This window comes from Globicephala melas, chromosome 5 (genome assembly GCF_963455315.2).
Source record: "Globicephala melas chromosome 5, mGloMel1.2, whole genome shotgun sequence".
Taxonomy (NCBI): Eukaryota; Metazoa; Chordata; class Mammalia; order Artiodactyla; family Delphinidae; genus Globicephala; species Globicephala melas.
Genome location: NC_083318.1, coordinates 22887704 through 22912138, shown reverse-complemented (window position 1 = coordinate 22912138; position 24435 = coordinate 22887704). Strand labels below are relative to the sequence as shown.

Genomic DNA, 24435 nt, shown 5'->3' with positions numbered 1-24435 from the left:
TCTGGGCTCTCTATTCTGTTCCATTGATCCGTATGTCTGTTTTTGTACAAATACCATGCTGTTTTGATTACTGTAGCTTTGTAGTATTGTCTGAAGTCTGGGAAGGTTATGCCTCCTGCTTTATTCTTTTTCTTCAGGATTCCTTTGGAAATTCTGGGTCTTTTATGTCTCCATATAAATTTTAGGATTATTTGTTCTAGTTCTGTGAAAAATGTCATGGGTAATTTGATAGGGGTTGCATTAAATCTGTAGATTGCTTTGGGTAGTATGGCCATTTTAACACTATTAACTCTTCCAATCCAAGAACATGTGTGTTCCCTGTTTCTTATTTGCATGAGAAAGGCTTCAGCCTCCTAGGCCTTGCCTGAGTACCAAAGGGCAGATTCAAGAAGCTGCTAATCAGGGAAGTTAGGGAATGCAGAAAAAAAGGAAGAGCAATCAAGAAACAACAGTACAGAGATAAGGCATAGTCCTGGTTCCTCCTCAAGGAATATACATGTATCTTTGGGTTCTTCTACAGGAACTAATGCCCCCACCCAGGTGGAGGATGGTAACTTCATGATGAGACCCCAGACTGGTTAGAACCAGAAGGCTAATGATTCAGATTCCTAGAACACTGCCTTTTACCTCACCACCAACCAAAATGGAAGAAAATCACACACTCTGCAGTCCCCACCCCAAATTTTGCCTATAAAACTTCTTCCCCAAAAACCATTGGGGTGTTCGGGGTTTTTTTGAGCAGAAGCCACCTGTTCTCCTTTCTCAGCCCTGCAGTAAACCTTTCTCTGCTCCAGACTCCGATGTTTCAGTTTGTTTGGTCTCACTGTGCGTTGGGCACACGAACTTGTGTTCAGCAACAGTCCCTTATATAAAATGGCATAGTATTTGCATATAACCTGTGTAAATCCTCTCATATACTTTAAATCATCTCTAGATTACTTATAACACCTAACACAATATAATGCTGTGTAAATAGCAGTAAGTACAATGTAATGCTACGTATATAGTTGTAAGTGCAATGTAAATACCATGTAAATAGTTGCTAGCATGTGGAAAATTCAAATTTTGGTTTTTGAAATTTTCTGGAATTTATTTTTTAATATTTTCTATCCACAGCCAGTTAAATCCACTGTGGATATGGAGGGCCAACTGAAGTTTAAAAAATTAAATTATTAAATATTAATATTAAAATATTAATATTAAAAATATTAATAGAGCCTTTTTCTTCTGGCCAAGATGGAACTAGATTTACCCTTGCTGGGGGGGAAGAAATTTTCCTCTACCCTTCTAGGTTCTTCTGGATGATCTAGAATTAAAATTGACAGGAGACAGAGTAAAAGGAGAAAAATCACACAAAATTTAATAACATCTATACATGGGAGAGACCCAGGAATACTGGGTAGCTCACCAAAATGGCCAAAGCCCTCACCTTAAATACCAACCTCAGCTAAAGACAGAAGAGGATGTTGAGGGTGGGGAGAGTCAATTATGGGAAGTAACCAGGAAAAGTACAGTAAACAAAGGTAAGATTGTGATACAGGTTTAAGTCATGGCCTTCTCCAGTGATTAGAGTTTCTAGAGATTTGTTCATCCTCTCCTTTGAGGTATGGCAGCGGAAACACCCTTACAAAGGGAGATTTCTCTTACAAATATAAATGTTTCACAACTCCTACTTGTTTTTCAGAGTTTTTCCCAAGTCTGCTGTATCTTAGAATAATAACTATGCCAGAGAGACATATTGTAGGGTGGCAAATTCTGATCCCCTACACCTTTCTACCTAAAACAAATAAAAAACAAGCAAAAATACCTGAAAAAACAACTTTCAAGGAAATGGACTCAGGCAATAAGAACAGTGATCCCTGAGAGAAAGAAAACAACAGAGGCGAGCACCAAGATTGCCTAAATTTACTGCCTGAAGAAAATTTCCACGTTGAGTACAAGGAGGGGGAAACCAAAAATGGAAAAGACAGAAGTTTAGGGGAGTCAAAGCAGCTACAGTTCATAAGACAGAGCGTCAGAGAGCAGAGAACAGCACAGAGAGGGAATACCAGAGGTCTGCAGAGGGCCGTTCTCAAGTCTTGGCTGAGTATTGCTCAGCACATACACTTAAAGAAATCACCTTATACTGGGAAAAGAACCACTGGAAAGGATAAGAGGGAACAAAGAACATTACTTGGAGATTGCACAAAGCTAAAAATATTTCCTATTCTCACCAGCCAGAGTAGAACTTAACTGATGGACTTGGGGAAGAGTACTTAGAAGGGTTTTATCTCAGTAGGGGGAAAATTAGACTAAATATTGTTCTGGGCTGCCTAACAAAGCTTAGAGTAAGACCTTAAAGGATAAAAGTTTTTATTCCAGAAATACAAGTTTTGTTTAAAACTCTAAAAGCAATCAAATGTAATTTATTAAGTTAACACACTAAAGAAGGAAAACAATATGATCTTGTCAATAGATGCAGAAAAAGCGTTTGACAAAATCCAGTATCTACTTCTTATAAGAACTCTAAACAAACTAAGAAAAGAAATTCCCCAACTTGATAATCAATATAATTTTAAAAAAAGTACAGCTAATAAACTTAATGGTGAAAGACTGAATGCTTTCCCCCTAAGATTTGGAACAAGGCAACACCTCCAGTATCACCACTTTGATTCAGCTGTTCTAGGGCCCTAATTAGTGCACTAAATCAAGAAAATGAAATAAAAGTCAGACAGATTAGAAAGCAAAATAAAACTTTTACTCTCTGATAACATGATTGTCTATATAAAACAGCTACGGAATCTACAAAATGCTACAAGAACTAATAAGTTAATTCAGAAAGTTATGGAATACAAGATCAATATAAAAATCTATTGTATATCTATATAATAGCAATAAATAATCAGAAATTTAAATTTTTAAATTTTCATTTACAAAGAATCAAAACTGATAAAAGACTGAGATAATTCTGACAAAAGCTATGTAAAATATGTGCACTGAAAACTACAAAGCTTTGCTGACAGAAATTAAAGAAGCCAGGAATAAACTGAAAAATATACTGTGTCCAAATTGATCAAAAGACTCAATTTTGTTAAGCTGTTACTCTCCTCAAAACTGAACTATAGATTCAAAGCAGTCCCAATCATAATCTCTGCAGGCTTTTCTTTGTAGAAATGACAAGCTGATTCTGAAATTCATATGGAAATGCAAAGGACCAAGAACAGCCAAAATAACTTTGAAAAAGAACAAAAAATTTGGAAGATTCACACTACCTTACTTCAAGACTCATTTTAAAGCTACAGTAATGAATATGATAGTGCTAAGATAAACAGACTAATTGAACAGAAATGAGATTCCAGAAATATATTCAAACATACATTAACAATTGATTTTTGGCAGAGGCCACTCAATGGAGAAAGAATAGTGTTTTCAACAAAAAGTACTGGGAAAAAAACCCATTACCATATGCAAAAACATAAACTGAAATTTAACCCATACTACACACCATGTACAAAAATGAACTCAAAGTGGGCCAGGGACCTATATGTACAGCCTAAAACTATAAACTTCTAGGAGAAAAGCAAAAGTATAACTTATTTTAAAAACTAATACACTTCATAAAAATGCAGGACTGTTTTTCTTTGAAAAGAATGTTAAACTGTTAAAAGAATGAAAGGACAAGTCACAGACAAGAGAAAATATTTGCAAATCAAATACCTAATAAAGGACTTGTATTGACAATATATATAAGGAACCCTCTATGACCACATAATAAGAAAACAAACAACCTAATAAAAACTGAACAAAATATTTGAAAAGATACTTCCCAAAAAATGATATACAGAGAGAAAATAAGCACATGAAAAGATATTTGACATCATTATTCATTAGGTAAATGCAAATTAAAACCACAATGATATACCACTATACATCTATTAAAATAGCTAAAATTAAAAGGACTGACCATACCAAGTGTTGGCAAGAATGTGGATCAACTGGGACTCTAATACACCATATATTGGGAAATAAAATGGTGCAGTCACATTGGAAAATAATTTGTCAGTGTCTTAAAAATTCAAGTATACAACTACCACATGACTTAGCCACTCCTCTCCTAGGTCTCTCCTCAAGAGAAATGAAAACATATGTCAAACTTTATGTATTCTTATATTTAAGATGTGCCTCTTATAACTATTTCTTTAGTATGGTTTGATAACTTTCATCTTTCAATTGAAATATTTATTCCATTTTGTTTTAATATTACTGCTGATATAGTTCTGTTTAAAGTTTCATGTAGTAACAGTCAAAACCTGGAAGCAATCCACAACCCAAATGCCTATGAACAGGGTGAATGGATAAAAAATTATTACATATACTACTCAGTGATAAAGAGATACTTCCAACAGCATGGATGAATCTGAAAATAATCATGCTGAATGAAAGAAGCCAGACAAAAAAGGATACATGTTGAGTAATTATATAAATTTCTAGAAAATGTTAATTAAATCTATAGTGACAGAAAGCAGATTGGTGGATGTCTGGGAAGGGCTAGAATAAGAAGGAGGGATTATATGGGGCAGGAGAAAACTTTTGGGGGTGACAGTATGTTCATTTTCTTTATTGTGGTACACACACAGGTATAAACATATTTCAAAATATTTAAAATTGTACACTTTCTATGCAGTTTATTGTATGGCAATTATAACTTAATAAAGTCATCAAAAAATTTTAAATGCTAAGCATTAGAATTACATTCTATGTTTCAGTACTACAGAAAATATAATTTTAAATAGCATATTTCTATATGTTTGAAATGAAAAAATTTCTGAGTTTTTATTTAGACTATACCTCTATATCTTGACTAACTACAAAGATTTTATGCTAAGAATTAACAATAAACTTAGTAAATAAAGCCCTCTCAATCAAGATTCAACCTAAAGCAAAGTTTTATAAGATACCTTCCAAATTTAAAAAAAAAGTGTCTATAATTGCAATTTGAGGCTGAAAACCACTCAAGTTGAAAATACCATAATTGTAATCATATTGTCCAAGTATATTTTCATCCCGAGGGAGAAGATAATGATCAGCCTGTGAAAGATGTTCATTCCCGTCACTTGGTCCACACTTGGTCCACTTTCTCTTGCTGTCCAGCAAGAGAAATATCATTTCTATCAACAGCTAAATATCATTCCCATCTATACCTGACACACAAAGCTGTATCATTTATTTTAAAAACACACAATTGCTTGATAATATCGGTTACATCCTCATCAGGTAGTTCTCATTTGCTCAGAGTAGTACTGAGTGGAAAGTCATAGCATCCTACCAATTATTACAAATAAAATACTGAAACAGGGGTCAGCTATCATTACCTATGCCCTCCAAAATGTGAAATGAGTATACTGAATACCTTTTGTTTTACTCTTCTGAATCATCACCTCCAATCTTAGAAACATCCTCTGTAATGTGGGTAGAGGTCAAGAAATTGAATGACTAATGAAGATGATGATAGTGTTCTTACATTTCTAAGATCGAGCAGATTACTATGATTTTTAAGGTAGTAGTTAGCACTTAAGCTTTCAGCAACACTTTTCTATCAGTGGTCTCATAAAGGTGTCTTTCTGTCCTACATAATACTTTCTAACTCAGTGTGATTTAAAACAAAAAAACTCATGATAAAATTTTTTAATCACTTCTTTCAACTTTTAACATAATTGATATCATTTTTCCTTTCGCTTGCATTATATGCATTTCTATTTTCAGGAATGGATGTAGATAGATGGTTGAAGAAAAATCAAGGTCCTAAAATTTAGGCTATTTTCATCTAAAAATATTATCAATTGAGTTACAGTGAGTCTGAGGACAAACACAGTACACTAACATTAAGGTCACTGACCTAAGCCAAACTGTACTTTTTTCAAAATGTTTAGCACATTTGGAGCTTTCTTTACTAACACTAATAGTAATTGAAGTTACCTATGCAGAATTGACTAGACTGAGAAGAGAGTAACATTGAGTTCAGGACCTGAAGACAACATGTGGTTTCATTTTAGAGTACGATATTTTTAGACTATTTGAGAGAAATTCACATGCAAAGACCATTTGTGCAGGCTCAGAGAACAAAAAACTTAGGAGGGCTAGTGGAGTTAGGCAACACAGTCCACTAAATATCTTCCCTGTGTCCTAGACAGACCTACCATGCAACCCACTGACAAGGTTTGAGAAATGTCTACAAGTCACGAACTATTCAGGGACATTTAACACAAAATCTAGGCACACCTCTAGTTTGTACAGAGTTTAGAAAGTCAGTGGGAAACAAGTTAACCAACATTAACTATGGGGAGGGGGGTGCCCCATGGAAGGCTGAAATAAGAGAAGATGGCAAGTCTCCCTGTGAAGGCTCCTGGGGATGAAGAGAAAGAGGAGACCTGACTGAGCACCGGCCTTGATACCACTGCGAACACTGACAAATGTACAGTGTGACACTAGGCTATGCCATGAAGGAACAAACCAAGACAGGAGGCCAGTACTGCAAGGTGTCTAACAGGTATCTGGGCAACATGTAAACGTGCATGGGAATTCTTAAAAATATTTTAAGAGGAGATCCTGAGAAAAGTCTAGAACTGCTGCCAATTAAATAGGTGAGGATAACTCAGATAAACAAGATTTGAGACGTTGCTGTAAAGTAGACACACTTATTAACAATAAAGGTAAAGCTGGAGGTGTATCAAATTATTTGGCTATGACCAGAAAAAAATGCACATGTTGTATGTTTTACAGAAGAAAATCTAAACACTTCACAGGAATGTTTTAGCTGGGATTTATTGTGTCCATGGGAATTAGACGTTGAGGGAAAAAAATACCCCACAAAACTCTTTTTCTGTTGAAAAGGGCATACTGAAATGAAAGAAGTTGACCAAGAGTTCCAGGTCCTTTGTAACTGCAACCTAATATCTCTATTAGATTGTGCTAGGCTATCCACCTGATTAATTGATTGTACTTTTACTTTGAATGAACTTTTCATAGTTTATTTCTTCTGAAAGCTACAATGTGGTGAATCATATATGTGAAAGAATTTTGAAATCCTAAGGTGTGATAGATACAAAAAGTATCATTACTGACAAATAAAGAGTCTAATAGCAGGGCACTATGACTTATGCAGATTTTCTGGCTAGTAAAGTTTTGTTTAGTTTTTTGGGGGGGCAATAAAAATATTAATAACTTATGAGACTGCAAAATACAGTCAGAAAAAATATACCACCATTATTCTGATTCACTACTGCTCGAAATCAAAGCAGTGCAGCCTCTATTTATAAAAAAAAACAGATAACTGATATAGTTTGTATTTTGTCAAGATTCATCAGTATTAATTTGAAAAGATTATATGCTGAAAACAATCTACATAGGGAATTTTTTAAGAATAAAATATTTACTAGAAAATACTCTTATTTTTAAGCACAGCATAATTATGGATAAATTAAGCTGAATAAAATGATGATGTATAGTATTTTTCTGAGGTGTTTTAGCAGGAAATACTCGTGTTTCCAGTATTATCCATTTGCTGACTATCTTTAGATAGTCATAATTTTTCAACAACACTTTTTGGTAATTGAATGAAACTATAAAATGGAAATCTGAAATCTTGTCGCTGTACAACAAAGCTTTGGTTTATGATAAACAGCAGATTTGGGTTTCATTCAAAGAAGAGATGGAAGGAGAAAATATTTTGATTGTGTTGGTTTCACTAAGCATACGAATATTTCATTGAATACCTAGTAGTGTACACATAATCTCTACCATTAAATTTACTTTACACAGTATAAAATGTTATCATTCCCCCAGTCCTAATCACTTGACTAGATATACCTGGTTGACCTTTGGAGTTTTTTAAATTTTGGTTTGCTTTTCCCATCCCTACATATTAGGTACACATTATGCCCATAAAGGAGAAGAAAATTTAAAACTTACAAACTTCCATGCACAATTCTAGTCTTTGTGTTTGGCCTGAGAAAAAATTAACAGATACGTGATGAGTAATAATAAAAATAGCAAATCACACCTGAGAACACTGACTGATACGAATAAGCTGACTGCCAACCTAATTGATGATAGGACTTTTTCTCAGTGCAAGTTTATCTTTTAATTTTTTTTTGAAGATAGCAAGCTGTGCTTAGGATCAGCTCTAATAAACCACCTTGTCAGCAGTCAGCTCTGCAAAGGATTAAGGACAAGCTGAAGTGTTCCAAGGGAAGGAAACAGCATGCCACTTCTCAGCAGCATATCAATCTTTGGGGACCTGTTCTCCATCAGCAGGTCTAAGATTGATTAGATCTTCAAACTATGTGTAATCAGTTGTGAGAGGCAGGCTTTACCAAGGCAGAGAAAGGAAGTATATATTGAAATTTAGGAAGGTAAGAAAAATGAAATGCAAAATATTACAGGAACTGTTAAAATTAATATATTCATATCCAGGCCTTATAAGTTTCATCTAATATGCCAATACTTAACATGCCACCAAATGCAAACTCCATAAGATCGGAGATTTTTGTCTACTTTGCTTACTACTGAGATGGAGAGGTGGAGAGGTAGAGGTCTTTTCTCAGAAATGCAGAAATAATCACATGATTTGACCTCAATGACACTGTGAGTACATTTACATATAAATTTCAAGAATAATTCAGAAATGCACATATACACCCCTTCAACAGCCAATTCTAATTATTGTGTATTCTGTATTTGTGAATTTGTCTACCCACTAAAATTTATCTATAACCCCAAAATAAATACTTGCAGCACTTTCATAGACATGTGTAGAGCTGTAAAATTTTGTCTTGACTGACCTGCTTGTTCCCAGCTGAGATCAAACAAGGTGACACTTCCATCTTGTTTCAGATCTCATATATAAACAAATATCTTTTTCATGGCTTATTTAGAACCACATTTTGGGGGGGATTGTACCTTTTGTTGAAGAGTTCTCTGTTTAAAATGACCGTAAAGCATAGTGCTGAAGTACTATATAGTGTTCCTAAGTGCAAGAAGGCTATGATGTGCCTTACAGAGAAAATATATGTGTTGGATAAGCTTCATTCAGGCATGAATTATAGCACTGTAACCATGAGTTCAATGTTAATGAATCAACAATATAGAGCATTCAGAGAAAGGAAGAAAAAAATTGCCCATTTGTATGTAAAATGCTCCAGAAAGTGCTAAAATAACATCTATAGTGTGTGATGAAGCTATGGAAAAGCAGCTGAATTTGTGGATTCATGAGATGATGACTAAATTAAAAAAAAAAAAAGAACACATAGTGGACAGTACTGTTGTGAGGCTCAAAGCCAAAGAAAATCATAGTCATGTTACCCAGGAAAATGGTAAATCCTTCTCTGCTACTGCTGGCTGTCTCACATTTCAAGTGGTGATATGGTAAGGAAAATGTTAAATTTGCAAGCAAAACAGGTTCAGATCAGGAGATTGGCAGAAGAAATTTTAAAACATCTGCTAAGTGATCTACAGAAGAGTAGATTTTCAAAGCTGATGAGACTTACAAGGATTTTGGCAAATTAACCCGTATAACACAAATGGCTTCCAAAGCCTCTGGCTTTAAATCATTCAAAAAACATGGAATTAATTATTTGTAAGAAATGTATATTAAATAAGGTATCTATAAACAGAAGCACACATAAAACAAGGATATATGTTGTTTGGTTGATAAAAATTTTGTGACCTGAGGCTCACAGGAGCCTAACCCTCTGTTTCCCCTAAGGACAATAGTTTCATGCTGGCTAATTCAATGTTCATGAAAATTTTATAGAACTTAACTACCATAAATAACTAGAATTGACTCTGTGTGTGTATAGATATATATACATACATATCTACAACTGATACTATATGTAATTGTATACTATATATGTAGTGTCTGTGTGTGTGTCTTTATATATATAAAGAGATTATAATGAGGAATCTCAGTAAACAAGAGATTATTATACAAAATTAGCTGAGAATTCCCAAGATCTGTGGTTGGCAAGCTAGAGGCCCAGGAGAGCCAGTGGCATAAGTTCTAGTCCAAACAAAGGAGAAGACTGATGTCCCAGCTGAGTAGTAAGGCCAGAGAAGTTCCCTCTGACTCATCTTTCTTGTTCTATTCAGTTTTCAACTAATTGGATGAGGAACATCCACATTAGGAAGGGCAATCTGCTTTACTAAATCCACTGATTCAAGTGTTAATCTCATCCAAAAACTCTCTCACAGACACACACAAAATAATGTTCGACCACATTATACTTTTGATTATGAAAAGGTTTCCTCTGTAACCTCAAGAAATAGACCCTCTGGTATGCACTGTATATTACAATGTCACTGTTTCTGATGAGAAGTAAGCACCTATTGCTTTTCCATTGAAGGTAACATCTTTTTCATCTCATATTTTTTCTTCTGTTTTCTTTTTATCCTTCATCTTCACATGTCTGACATGATGTCTCTAAGTGCGGTTAAATTTGTATTTACCTTGCTTCAGGTTCACTAAGTTTTTTGGATATGTGGGTTAATATCTTTCAAAAATTTGGGGAAGTTTTCAGTTTTTATGTGATCAAATTACCTGTTTCTCTCTTCTGGAACTTCAATTACCCACATGTTAGATCCTCTGATGTTGTCCTACAGCCTCTAATGCTCTGATTTTCCTTCCTATTTATTTGCCTTCAAGTTTTATGAATGGATCCACTAGAAAATCCAAATGGACAACTAACATATGAAAAAGTGTTCAACCTCATAAACAGCAGAGAAATGTAAATTGAAAGCAAAATTAGATACCATTATACACCACCAGAATGGCTAAAATTTAAAAGGACACAAAATATCAACTCTTAGTTTTGATGTATAACAACCAAACTACCTTGATCCTGTATAATGCCAAGACTTCTCTTTGAGAACTGGATCCCAGTCTCTTATATGTTTCCAGCAATTGTCACTACTGCATGGTAAGTTTTTTTCTGTCTCTACTGGATCATACTAATTATAAAGCAAAACCAAACCAAAATTCTTCTCTTAATCCTAAATCCCTCTCTGGTAACTACCTCACTTCTGTGCTTGCATTTACACTCTCTTGATGATATCATTTGGTATCATGGCTTTAAATATATCTGTATCTTGATGACTCACAAACATACTTCTAATTCTGATCTATCTTCTAAACTCCAAATTCATACATCTATCTCTATTCTGCTTGGATGTCTTATAGTCATCTGAAACTTAAACTCCTGATATCCACACAATCCTGAAAAAAAAACTTCTTTTGGTAGTAAATGGCAACTTCATCTATCCAACTGCTTAGTCCAAACACCTTGGAATGGTCCCTGACTCCTCTCTCATACCTCAGAGCTATCTTTCCAAAAAGAAAAAAAAAAAAAAAAATGACAGCTTTACCTTAAAAATACATCTAAAATTAAGATCACTTCTTATCACCTCTAGTCTTTCTATCCCATGTCAAGTGATAACTGTTCACTCTGTTTTACACCTTACATTCCTATAATCTGTTTACAACACAGCATGTAGAATGATCTTTTTAATACTTAAGATTCTGTCACTCTGCTTAAACTCTCCAATGACTTCCCATTGATTTCAGAATAAAAGCCAAAGTTCTCATAACTTCCCATAAATCTCTAATGATCTCATCCTCATCTCTCTGACTCCATCTCCTGTACTCTCTTTATGTCCTTCATGAGCATTAAGAATTTTATTGTATAAACCAAAACCACACAAATGTTATTATCCTGAAGTAATATCAGACAAGGGAAAAAAGCATTATTCTAATAAAAAATAGTGAAGAATTTCAATTATATATATTTTTTTACTACTTTTTAAAAATAAGAAATAAGTTGTTATTGGCCTATATTTAATCTTGATGGTAAAGATTAAAACATTATAAAATAAATTAGCTCTTCATTATTTATTATATCTCTAAGCATCTCTCTGATGTGATTTAAATATAAAATCAGGGGCTTCCCTGGTGGCACAGTGGTTAAGCATCCGCCTGCCAATGCAGGGAACACGGGTTCAAACCCTGGTCCAGGAAGATCCCACATATCGCAGAGCAGCTAAGCTCGTGCACCACAACTACTGAGCCTGCGCTCTAGAGCCCGCAAGCCACAACTACTGAGCCCACGTGTCACAACTACTAAAGCCTGAGTGCCTAGAGCCTGTGCTCTGCAACAAGAGAAGCCACCACAATGAGAAGCCTGCGCCCCGCAATGAAGAGTAGCCCCCGCTCGCCACAACTAGAGAAAGCCCACGTGTAGCAACAAAGACCCAACGCAGACAAAAATAAATAAATAAAATAAATAAATAAAATATATATATATAAAATAATAAATAAATATAAAATCAGGTCTGAGACTGAAATCTTGCATCTTTAAGTGAACACTGAAATCTTCTTTTACAATATTCTCAAGTACTTAACCATATGCTATTTTATAAGGATTATAAATAATATTCACCAAGAGTCAAGATTATGTTTTCACTAATATCTGTGGATAGAATATATAAATTGTTCTATTGGAGTGATTTCTCCATTAAAATAAAAGAATTCTAGTGATAGTATTTATAGTATTTCCTCTTAAATCAACTTGTAGAAAATGTTGCCATCTCTCAATGTCTGTTGTATGGGATCTTAACAATAGAGTGCTCATTATTCTATACTGAAATAAAAAGGTATGTGTGAAATAATAAGAAATATATACAGTGGTCCTTCCCCCAGTTCCTAACACAGAGTCCCATAAAATTCTGGTCATCTCCTGAGTGACAGGGGTACTAAAAGCATCTTTTGTTCTAACATTTGGTCTTTTAAACTCAGTTCCTGATCAAATAACTTCTAAGGCCCTTGGAATCTCCAGAGTGATAAGTGTCTTTTTGCACGCTAAGGAGATGTGTGGTGACTGGGGGTCCCTATGTAGTTTGGAGATGGGGTATGGTCACCAGAAAGACCAAGCCATGATTAGAAGCTTAAAACTTTCAGCCCCAACTCCCATCCTCCACGGAGGGGAGAGAGGCTGGAGACTGAGTTAATAATCGATTATGCCTACATGATAAAGCCTCCACAAAAATTCCTAAATTATGAGGTTCAGAGAACCTGCAAGTTGATGAACAGACCCACGTTTCTGGAGGGTAAAACACTCTGCTCCAAAGGAACAGAAGCTGTGCTTAGGACCCTTCCAGACCTTGCCCTATGTACCTCATCATCTGACTGCTCATCTGTATATTTTATTATATCCTTTGTAGTAAACTTGTAAACAGAAGTGTTTCCCTGAGTTCTGTGAGCAATTATAGCAAATTATCAAACCTGAGAAGGGGACTATGGGAATCCCTGATCTGCAGCCAAGTTGGACAGCAGTGTAAATAACCTGGGGACGCACCACGTATGATTGGCATCTGAAGTGAGGTGTAGTCTTGTAGGACTGATCCCTCAACCTGTGGGATCTGCACTAACTCTAGGTAGTTAATGTCAGAAGTGCTTGGTGTGGAAAACCGTACATTTGATGTCAGAAATGTTGTGACTAGTAGAGAAATAGTTTTCCTTTCAGTGTGATTATAAGATTTCAGTAGTGAAATTGATATATTTTTAATTTATTCAACCACTTACTTATGGAGCAACTACTGTGAGCCAGACACCACACTCTACTCTGCACACACAGCAGTGTGGCAAATAGACACAGGAACTGTCCTATCAGAGCTTACAGCAGAGAATCGTCTTACCCTTTTGTAACGTTCACATTGCTGATCCCGCCAATAGAAAAATCTGAAATATAGAAATATTATACTGAGAATTTCAACTAAGAAAGACATACCGCATCTTATCCATCTAAGTTGTACTCCATGATTAGCACAGTACCTAGCGTGTGTTAGGCCCTCAGTGACTGTAAGACGAGGAAAGTATATTTCTTAAGGGGAGATATATTGTCTTGTTTTATATCTCAACCACCTAGCAATTTACTTTTAAATTTAGACTCCTGTAACAGATCAAACACATATTATTATTGCCCAAACCCCACTGACAACCAACTTTACCATTCCTACTTAAACTTTCATTTTATTACTTTACCACATTTTGACAAATAATGTCACTATTAGTAAGGAGAAAGAGGGAAAATGATATTTCTTGAGCACTTGCTCTGGGTCAGACACTATGTAAAAACTCAATGTGCGGGCTTCCCTGGTGGCGCAGTGGTTGAGAGTCTGCCTGCCAGTGCAGAGGACATGGGTTCGAGCCCTGGTCTGGGAAGATCCCACATGCCGTGGAGCAACTAGGCCCGTGAGCCACAATTACTGAGCCTGCGCCTCTGGAGCCTGTGCTCTGCAACAAGAGAGGCCGCAATAGTGAGAGGCCCGCGCAGCACGATGAAGAGTGGCCCCTGCTTGCCGCAACTGGAGAAAGCCCTCGCACAGAAATGAAGACCCAACACAGCCAAAAATAAATAAAATAAATAAAAAATTATTCTAAGAAAAAAAATAAAACTGGGTTTAACAAAACATTGAAAAAAAAATACTCCATGTGCATTATGTCATTCAATCATCATAACATCACAATGAAATAATCACTTTTACTCCCCATTCTACAGATGGGGAACTAATGATGGTAAGTAGTGAACCCAGATTCTCAGGCTTTAAAGCTTGTACTTTTAAACACTACAATGTCTAATCCTAATATTCATTATTTGCACATTCTTTTTAAGACATATTATTTTCCTTCAGTAAAGCTAGTCTCCTCAATTAGATGAATCATAGGTCCCAGTTTTCCTAGTTTCACCACTGTTATGCTTGTTACCTGGCTTAATTATTAATAGTGCCCCCTTTTACTTCCAAAGGTATCTGAGTGTGGATGATAAATCATATGGTCTCCTTAACTCTTATTTCATCTACACCTGAGTAACCAGTCCTCATTATTGTTTTGCCCAAGTGGAGCAACTTCTCCAGAGAATGACATTTAGAAGATCCTCTTTATCTCTTCACCAAGTCACTTTCTTCACCTTTTTCAGAGAAGAGCTTGACTAAAGTTTTCATAGAGATGTCTTTGATTAACAACACAGCATGATGGCATTTTTCTTACTTGAAAATCTCTCAGTTATCTAAAATAAGACTCTTGATTTATTAAGCAGCATTTTAAAATTGTTTGCCTTAGTACAACTTTTACATTTTATATGATCTGATCCTGGACAGTATGCTGCACTGTTTTGTTTGTTCATTTATTACCAGCATTATCTTTTTCTGGGGAAGCATTTAAGTCAGTTAAAATAAAAGATGTAGGCAAAGTAGGTTAGAAAAGGAAAATCTGGATCAAAGAGAAAGAAAAATGTAAATATGGTAAGAGCAATTGTCAATTGCTGCTGTGGCAAATTATCACAAACTTAGTGACTTAAAATAACACAAATCTATTCCTATACAGTTCTAGAGATCAGAAGTCCATCACAGGTCTCATTCTGCTAAGAGACAACTACCAAAGTGTAACATAGATCTAAACGGAATTCCAGGAGGAGAAAAAAAGAACGAAAAGAAGAAATACTTGAGCAATCATGGCAGAATATTCCAAAATTAATGTTAGACACCAAACTAAAAGATTAAAAAGAATCTACACCTAGGCATATATTCCAACTGCAAAAGAGCAAAGATAAAGAAAACATCTTGAAAGAAGCCAGAGGATAAGACATGTTATCTATACAAGAGTAAAGATAATAACTACACCGGACTTCTGCAAAACAATGCCAAGAAAGGAGAGTTGAGTGAAATACTTAAAGCATAAGGAAAAGAACAAAGCAAAACAAAACATTTACCTAGAATTCCTTACCCTACAAAATTACCCTTTGAAAGTGAAGGAGAAATAGACTTTCTCAGACAAATGAAAATTAAGGGTATTTGTTGCCTGTAGACCTGCCTTGAAAGAAATGTGAAAAGAAGTTCTTCACAGAGAAGGAAAATGATATAGATCAGAAACCTGAATCTACATAAAGACAAAAAGAGCACTGGAGAAGGAATCAGTAAAGATATAAAAAAATTAAAACTTGTACTTTTCTTATTCTTAATTGCTCTAACATTTGTTTAAAATAATAATAGCAACAATGTATTCAAATATATATATACATACGTATATATATGCACCTGTCTGCTTATGTGTAAGTAAATGAGTGACAGCAATAAAATAAGGGACAGGAGGGAAGAATTAGGATTATTTTGTTCTTATAGGGCACTCACACTATCTGTGAGGTGGTAGTATAATACTATCAGAAAGTATACTTGGATTAGTTGTAAATTATTACAAATTCTGGGCAACCACTAAAAAAATTTTTTTTCAAGTATAACTAATATGCTAAGGAAGAAGAGAAAATGAGATCATGTGAAAGTCTCAATTAAAACGACAAATGGCAGAAAAAGAGTGAAAGACAAAAATAGGGTCAAAGAATAAGGGCAATGAATAGAAAACAGTAACAAATATGGTAGATAATACTCCAATTATAGCAATACTCATTTTAAACATCAGTAGTCTCATCATATTGATTAAAAGACAGAGATTGTCTTTTAAGTGGAACAAAAACCAAGACCCAATTATATGCTGTCTATAGGAAACCCACTTTAAAAGTGAAGACACATAAAGATGAACAGTAAATCAATGAGAAAGATATACCATGCTCGTACTAATCAAAAGAAAGCAGTAGCAGCTATGTTAATTTCAGACAGAGCAGACTTCAGAGCAAGAAAACTTGTCAGGGATAAACAGGGGCATTATGTAATGAAAAAGTGGTCAGTTCCTCAAGAAGACATAACAACTGTTAATGTGTTTGCACCTAACCAGAGAGTATCAAAATATGTGAGGCAAAAACTGATAAATTGCAAGGAGAAACAGATGATTCTGCCACGAGAGTTGGAGACTTCAACACTCCTCTATCAGAAAGGGACAGATTGAGCAGGCAGAAAACCGGTGAGGACTTAGTTGAACTAAGTTGATATCACCATCAATCAACTCGATATAATTGACATTTACTGACTATTTCATCCAACCACAGCAGAACAGACATTCTTCTCAAACTCACTTGAGACCACATTCTGGACCATAAAACCCACCTCAACAAGTTTAAAAGAACAGAAATTATACAATGTCTGCTCTCAAATCACAATGGAATTATGCTAGAAATCAGTAACAGAGTAATAACTGGAAAATCCCAGAATAGTTGGGGATTGGACAACACACTTCTAAATAATACATGAGTCAAATAAGAAATCTCAAGAGAAATTTTAAAAATATTTTGAACAAAATGAAAATGGAAACACAACTTACTGTGAGATGCAAGGAAAGCAGAGCTTAGAGAGAAATGCATAGCATTGAATACATATACTAAGAAAGAAGACAGATCTAAAATCAGTAATCTAAGCTTCCACCTTAGGAAACTAAAAAACATTTAAAATAAAGAATTAAAATTAGAACAGAAACCAATAAAATTGAAAACAGGACATCAACAGAGAAAAGTCAACACAAACAAAGGCTGGTTCTTTGAAAAGATTAATAAATTTGATGAGACCTAGCCAGGATAACTAAGAGGAAAAGAGAGAAGATACAAATTACTAATATTGGAAATGAAAAAGGAGTCATCACTAGAGGTCCCATGGACATTAAAAGAATAATAAAAAGTATGAACAGCTCTGGCTCAAATATTTGATAACACAGATTAAATGGACCGATTCCTTGAAAGAAACAATCTGTCAATACTCACAAAAGAAAAAGCAAACAACAGGAGAAGACAAGACACAGACCAGGAGAACATATTTGCAGAAGATTTATCTGACAAAGGACTATTATCCAAAATATACAAAGAACTCTTAAAATTCAGCAGTAAGGACTTCCCTGGTGGCGCAGTGGTTGAGAGTCCGCCTGCTGATGCAGGGGACACGGGTTCGTGCCCCGGTCCGGGAAGATCCCACATGCCGCGGAGCGGCTGGGCCCGTGAGCCATGGCCGCTGAGCCTGCGCGTCCGGAGCCTGTGCTCCGCAACGGGAGAGGCCACAACAGTGAGAGGCCCGCGTACCGCAAAAAAAAAAAAAAAAAAAAAAAAAAAAATTCAGCAATAAGAAAAACAACTAACTTAAACAATAGCCCCAAAATTTGACCAGACATTTCACCAAAGGCAATATACAGGTGACAAAATAGCATATGAAAAGATGTTTAACATTATATGTCATTAAGAATTTATAAATTAAAACAATGAGATACCACTACACAACTATTAGAATGGCAAAAGTTTAGAAGATTAACAACACCAAATGCTGGCAAGTGTGTGGAGCAACAGGAACTCCCATTCATTGCTAATGGGAATGCATAATTGTACAGCCACTTTGGTAAACACTTTGGCAGTTTTTCAAAGCTAAACATAATGATGTGTCAATGTAGTTCATTGACTGTAACAAGTGTACCACTCTGGTATGTGATTTTGATAGTGGGGAGGCTGTTGTGCATGTGGGGACAAAGGATATACAGGAAATCTCTGTGTCTTCCACTCAATTTCTCTGTGAACCTAAAACTACCCTAAAAAATAGTCTATCAAAAGATTAAAGTAAAATAAAAATAAATTTTAAAGAAAAGATTTCCATGTTTGCTATAGATAGAAGTAATGTATCTGGATTAATTAATAGAATGTTTTAGCTTTCACATTTTCATTACTTAAATTTTCAGTATCTACACACTATTCTATAAAATAATAATTAAAAATAAGCATTGCTTCTGATTTTCATGATATTAGACTCTGCATTATTCATTATTTTTAGATCCTAGAATTTTATAAGATAAAAAATAACTAAGTAGAGATAATATATAAGAATAATTGTAGTAGCAATATAGGAGTAGGGGATTAAGAGGTACAAATTATTATGTATAAAATAAGCTACAAGGATATGTTGTACAACAAGGGGGGGATATAAAAAATATTTTATAATAACTATAAATGGAGTATAACCTTTAAAAATTGTGAATCACTATATTATACACCTATAACTTATATAATTTTAAAAATTTAAATAACTGAGTCAAAATAAAGATAGTAAAGGACTAAGGGGATATATAGGTCTCACCTCCCCCATCCCCCCAAAATCAGAATTTGCCAAAAAAGCACATTTTCTTCTATATACTCTTAGAGGATATTCTAGAACGTTCTCCAAAGCCATAGAAGGACTTAAATAAATATTTTATTCATTAAATGCACATTGGGATTCACAAGTAAAAGAAATGTCATTGCTCCTGAAGACAACATGTCTAGATAAATACTGATGCCCCATCCCAGAAAGGTATAAGATCCATTATCAATTAATTATTAAGGACCTACCTACTGTGTGCTCACCCATCATAAACACTGAGTGTGATATAAAGACAAGACATGGCCCTGTTATCTTGCAGGGAAAGGGAAGAAATAAAGAAGGCTTTAATATGGAGATCGTATATGAATTGCAGAATGGGTGAAACAGGGAGCACAGATTTATTAATTTAAATATAATTGTTTATTTTGAAAAAGAGGCGGAAACGCGCGCGACCCCTGAGCAGTCTGCCTGGGGTGCTGATGTGCGCTTGCTCTGCACCGAGTCCCAGGGGCAGTTTGAATTTCGCTCCCTGAGTTAGGTCTCCTGATCCTGGGCTTGCGGCACAGACTGGAGGGGTCTCGGCACCTCGTGACTCCACTGAGTGGGCGCTTTGCTCCTGGACCCGCACTAGAGGCTTAAAGGATGGCCTCCTCATTTCTGGTACAATTATGCTCTCATATTAATGAAAAGATTGGAAATATTATAAAAAAAACCGTCATTGAGAAATTGTGGACTGTATTAAAATAGGAGATGAGATCATTGCAGTAAATGAACTTCTAAATAAATTGGAATTGGAAATTCAGTATCAAGAACAAACCAACAATTCACTCAAGGAACTCTTTAAACCTCTTGGAGAAGATTGTAAAGATGTGGAACATCTCAAAGAAAACATTCCTTCCCATTTGCCTCAAGTAACCCAGAACTTTGTAATGGATCAGATCTTGACCCTGAACAACCAGTCAAAGATGAGGAACCTGCACCCACAAAGAAGCCCCCCAAAGAGCAAAGAAATATTAAAGAAATGTCATTTATAACTTCTGATGAGTTTAATGGCATTCTTGTGTACATGAAATCCCACCTAACCTATTGTCAAATTAACGACATACCCTAACCTATTGTCAAATTAATGATGTTATTAAAAAAATCAACAAGGCAGGGACTTCTCTGGTGGCGCAGTGGTTAGAATCTGCCTGCCGATGCAGGGGCCACAGGTTTGATCCCTGGTTCGGGAAGATCCCACATGCCATGGAGCAACTAAGCCCGTGTGCCACAACTACTGAGCCTGTGTTCTAGAGCCTGTGTGTCACAACTACCGAAGCTCACGTGCCTAGAGCCCGTGCTCTGCAACAAGAGAAGGCACTGCAATGAGAAGCCCACGCACTGCAACAAAGAGTAGCCCCTGCTCACCACAACTAGAAAAAGCCCACGCGCAGCAACGAAGACCCAACGATGAAGACCCAACGGAGACAAAAATAAACAAATAAATTAAAAAAAAAAAAGAAATCAACAAGGCAGTAGTTAGTAAATATAAGATGCTACATCAACGAGAAAAGTCTATGAGTTCTGTGGCCAGAAGTCTCTATCACAGATTTATTGATGAAGAAATGAAGGAAACCAAAGACCATTATTTTGTAGTGGAAGCTGACATAAAGGAGTTGACGGCTTTGAAAGTTGAAAAGAGGTTTCACGTAACGCTGAATATTTTACAACACTGCCGGAGGCTATCAGAGGTCCGAGGGGGAGGACTTACCCGATATGTTATAACATAAGGCCCTTTTGAGCTTCTGAACCAGCCAACGGTAGAGATAGAAGCTATTCCTATCGTTTCCTTACATGTAATTTCTTTATATATAATTTCTTTAGCTTTTTCATTTTCTTTTTTGTTTGTTTCTTGTAAAAATAAAACTTAAATAATGTATATTTTTAAATCCACTTTCTTACAGTAAATATTTAATCACCTACCATGTAAGCCTCTGTTCTAGGCATACAATGGAACCAAAAAATGTTCATACTTAGTTTTGGTGTTTAGTGACAGTGCTGCCAACCCCAGGAAGACAGGTGCAGATGTGATAATAAAAGTCAAAGTTCAAGAAGATGAGACCAAGGACATCCAGGCTCTTTAGAAGTAAAGGTCATTAGTGTCTAAATTCCACTAATGATATTTCAGTCTATAGGGAAAAGTTGGATTTGGAGGCAGCCCACCCACGTGGTTATTCTGCTTTCCCATATGTGGTTAAGGAACAGCTTAGCTGAAATACATTCAGTGTAAATCAATCTGTAAACATCGACCTGTAAGGAAATTGTAATAAGAGTATATTGAGATGAAAAAGATGATAAAATAAGATGTGTAAGCAGATTGATAGTGGTCATGGAAAACAAGTGGTTGGATTGTAAGAATTTAATGGAGTTTCTCTTCCGCACTTGGGGAGACTGTTAGTCTATCTGTGTCTCAGTGAGCATTCTGCAGAGAAACAGAACAGTAGGTTATCCATCTAACTATATCTGTCTCTATGTCTATCTGCCTATCTATCATCTATCTATCTATCATCTATCTGCAGAGGTTTATTATGAGGAATGGGCTGATGTGATTATGGAGGCTAAGAGGCCCCCAGATCTGCCGTCTGCAAGCTGGAGGCCCAGGAAAGCCGGTGGTGTGATTCAGTCTGAGTGTGAGGGCCTGGAAACAGGGGAGCCAGGCCAGATCAGAGGAGATGAGATGTTTCAGCTCAGCAGTGAGGCAGGAAGAAAAAGAGCAAATTCCTCCTGCCTTCCTCCACCTTTCGTTCTGTTCGGGTCTTGGATGGATGGGAGGATGCCCACACACACAGGGGAGGTCAGTCTGTTTCACTGAGTCCACTGATTCCAATGCTCATCTCATCTCGAAACATCCTCAAGGACACACCCAGAAACAATGTTTAATCTGGGCGCCCATGGCCAGTCAAGTCGGCACATAAAGTTAACCATCACAATCTACGTCCATGCCGTCTGCTTGGCAGGCTGATCCTCGTAGCAGAGAAAAAATTGTCTCACCAGGCCCAGCTGCCTGGTTAACACTGTCACTGTGATGATCACAGAATACATTATGGGCACTGCTCATTTATTGTTATCCTTTCTTTCTCCCTAATTTAAATGCAGGTATATTTAATTTTTCATGTCTCAGTTTAATTAAAAATAGTGGCATTATCGTTTACGTTTTTAAAGTCTTGCTTGTTTTTTCTCTATGAATCATTTTTCCATATGTTCTCTATCAAAAACATTTTCTCTGTTTAAGATTTCTTTCCCTGAAACTCGTATTGAACAACTGTGTTGGTAAGTTTAATTCTTGTGGAATGGATACTGAGTCTCTGTTTTGATCATTAGCATGTAATCAATACAGTTGGTAAAACCGTATTCCTCAAACACTAATAAAGACATTAATTTTCAAACAATAAATAAATATAATCGTTTATTTTGTTTTACTGTATTTATATGGAAAGGATTTTTTGTAAAGAATAAAATAAAAGGTTAAGCTAATGGCAGGGCTCCCTTCTCTACCTACTCATGAAGACTCAAAACATATTTCTTATTCCTAACTTCCATAAGCAAAGACTGGTTATAAAATTATCTGTGCTATAAATCTTTTCCGTAATATATAGGCACTTATGTTTACATGTAAATACATATATATAAATTACATGTCATTGAATATATGTGAATAAAAGAGTTATACTGATATTAATATATATCTAAAATATAGAGGTATATTAGAAAAGTCTGAATGTATATATAAAAACCTTCAACCGTGGTTATTCCTAGATGATAGATATAATTTTATTTGATTATGGGTCTTCCTACTTTATAGTTTTGTTTTTATTTTCCAGTGACCATGCATTATGTTCATAATCGTGAAAAATAACAAGGTCATAAAAATACTCATTTCTAAAATTTTTAATTTATAGTGAAATAATCATAGTCCACCATGAAATTTACAGTAGTTTCTTTAAAAAAATAAAAGCAGACGGATAGTAGTTAAAGTTAAAACAAAATATTTTTAACACAAGTCTCTGATTCTTTCAAGATCTGAATATACAAACTTGAACTAATTGTAATAATTTTGTAAACCCTGTTATTTAGAAGAAAGAAGAAAAGATGATTACATATATGATATGAATTCAATAACATTATTATTTGCAATAAAATTGCAATTTGAAAAAAAACACATGAATTAACTACTTAAGATTTTTTCCTACATGTCTGTGAATACTAAAAATAAAAGGAAAATAGAGGAGAAAAAGTATTTTGTTTCATTCATATTCAACTACTATTTTATGCATAACTCTTCAATGATTAAAGAAATGGATTTTGACCAGAATAGTTATAATGGATTATCCCACAGCAGGAAGTTAGTCAGCCCCTGTGATCCATTCTGCCCACTTTTGAAAAACAGTTAAGCAGTAACTTTCCTGTCCTTTATTAATTTAATATGACAAACCTAATACAGTGGCAACATTCGTGGACATGCAATGACTACCCAAAAGTTTATGACACAAATTTTTATGAACTGCATGTAAGTTATTTTTAAGAGTTTGATAATAATGTCAACATTTGGAAAGTGTTCTCATCTTATTAATAAACACATTGCTTGTTCTCACAAGCAGGGCTAAATAACAAGGCATGTTAACAAAAGACCTCATCAATTTAAAACTCTAAATATTTTTGGTTGTTTTCTTGGTGTGTGTGTGTGTGTGTGTGTGTGAGTGTGAGTGAATTTAGAGACATGTTAATAGAACAGTTAGTCATTTTACTGAAAAATTAATTTAGAAACAAAACCTTATCCCTGATAAAAAGTGTGTGCATATATAATAATAACGGTGAAAGGTAAATACATTTAAATAAAACTTGCACACATGTACACTAGCTCTCTACAAACTGTTAGTTGCACTTTAAATTACATATAAAAATATAGTTGTAACTCCAAAAGCTATTTTAAGTCACAGCAGAGATTTTTGTGTCTCATAAATCAGAACCTTTTTTTATCCCTCATACATTTTTATTACTTTATTAGGCATGTAACAGGGTGAAAGAGTATACAAGCCGTTAAGCCCTGTTAACAGGCCGTGGTACGCTTGTATTTCAGCTCCACGAGGCTTCTGTAGTTTTGGCTTTTTTCAAGCCTTCTGATATTCTGTGCATCACAGACCATATTTGATTAAGAAAAGCATGTTCCTGAAACATCTGTCTGTTTAGTTACATTCAAACTGCCCCTTATGGATACAACATTTTCTTGGAATCTTTCTATTCCTGATGGGTGCCAAAGGGGGAAAAAATATACTCTCAAGGTCACCAGAATTCATTAAATACAGCTGACAATGT

The 24435-nt window shown here is 35.3% G+C and overlaps 1 pseudogene; it reads left to right on the top strand.

Moving 5' to 3' along the window:
• Nucleotides 1-19725: 19725 nt before the first annotated feature.
• Nucleotides 19726-20852, top strand: LOC115857337 (SKA complex subunit 1-like; annotated as a pseudogene).
• Nucleotides 20853-24435: the final 3583 nt, after the last annotated feature.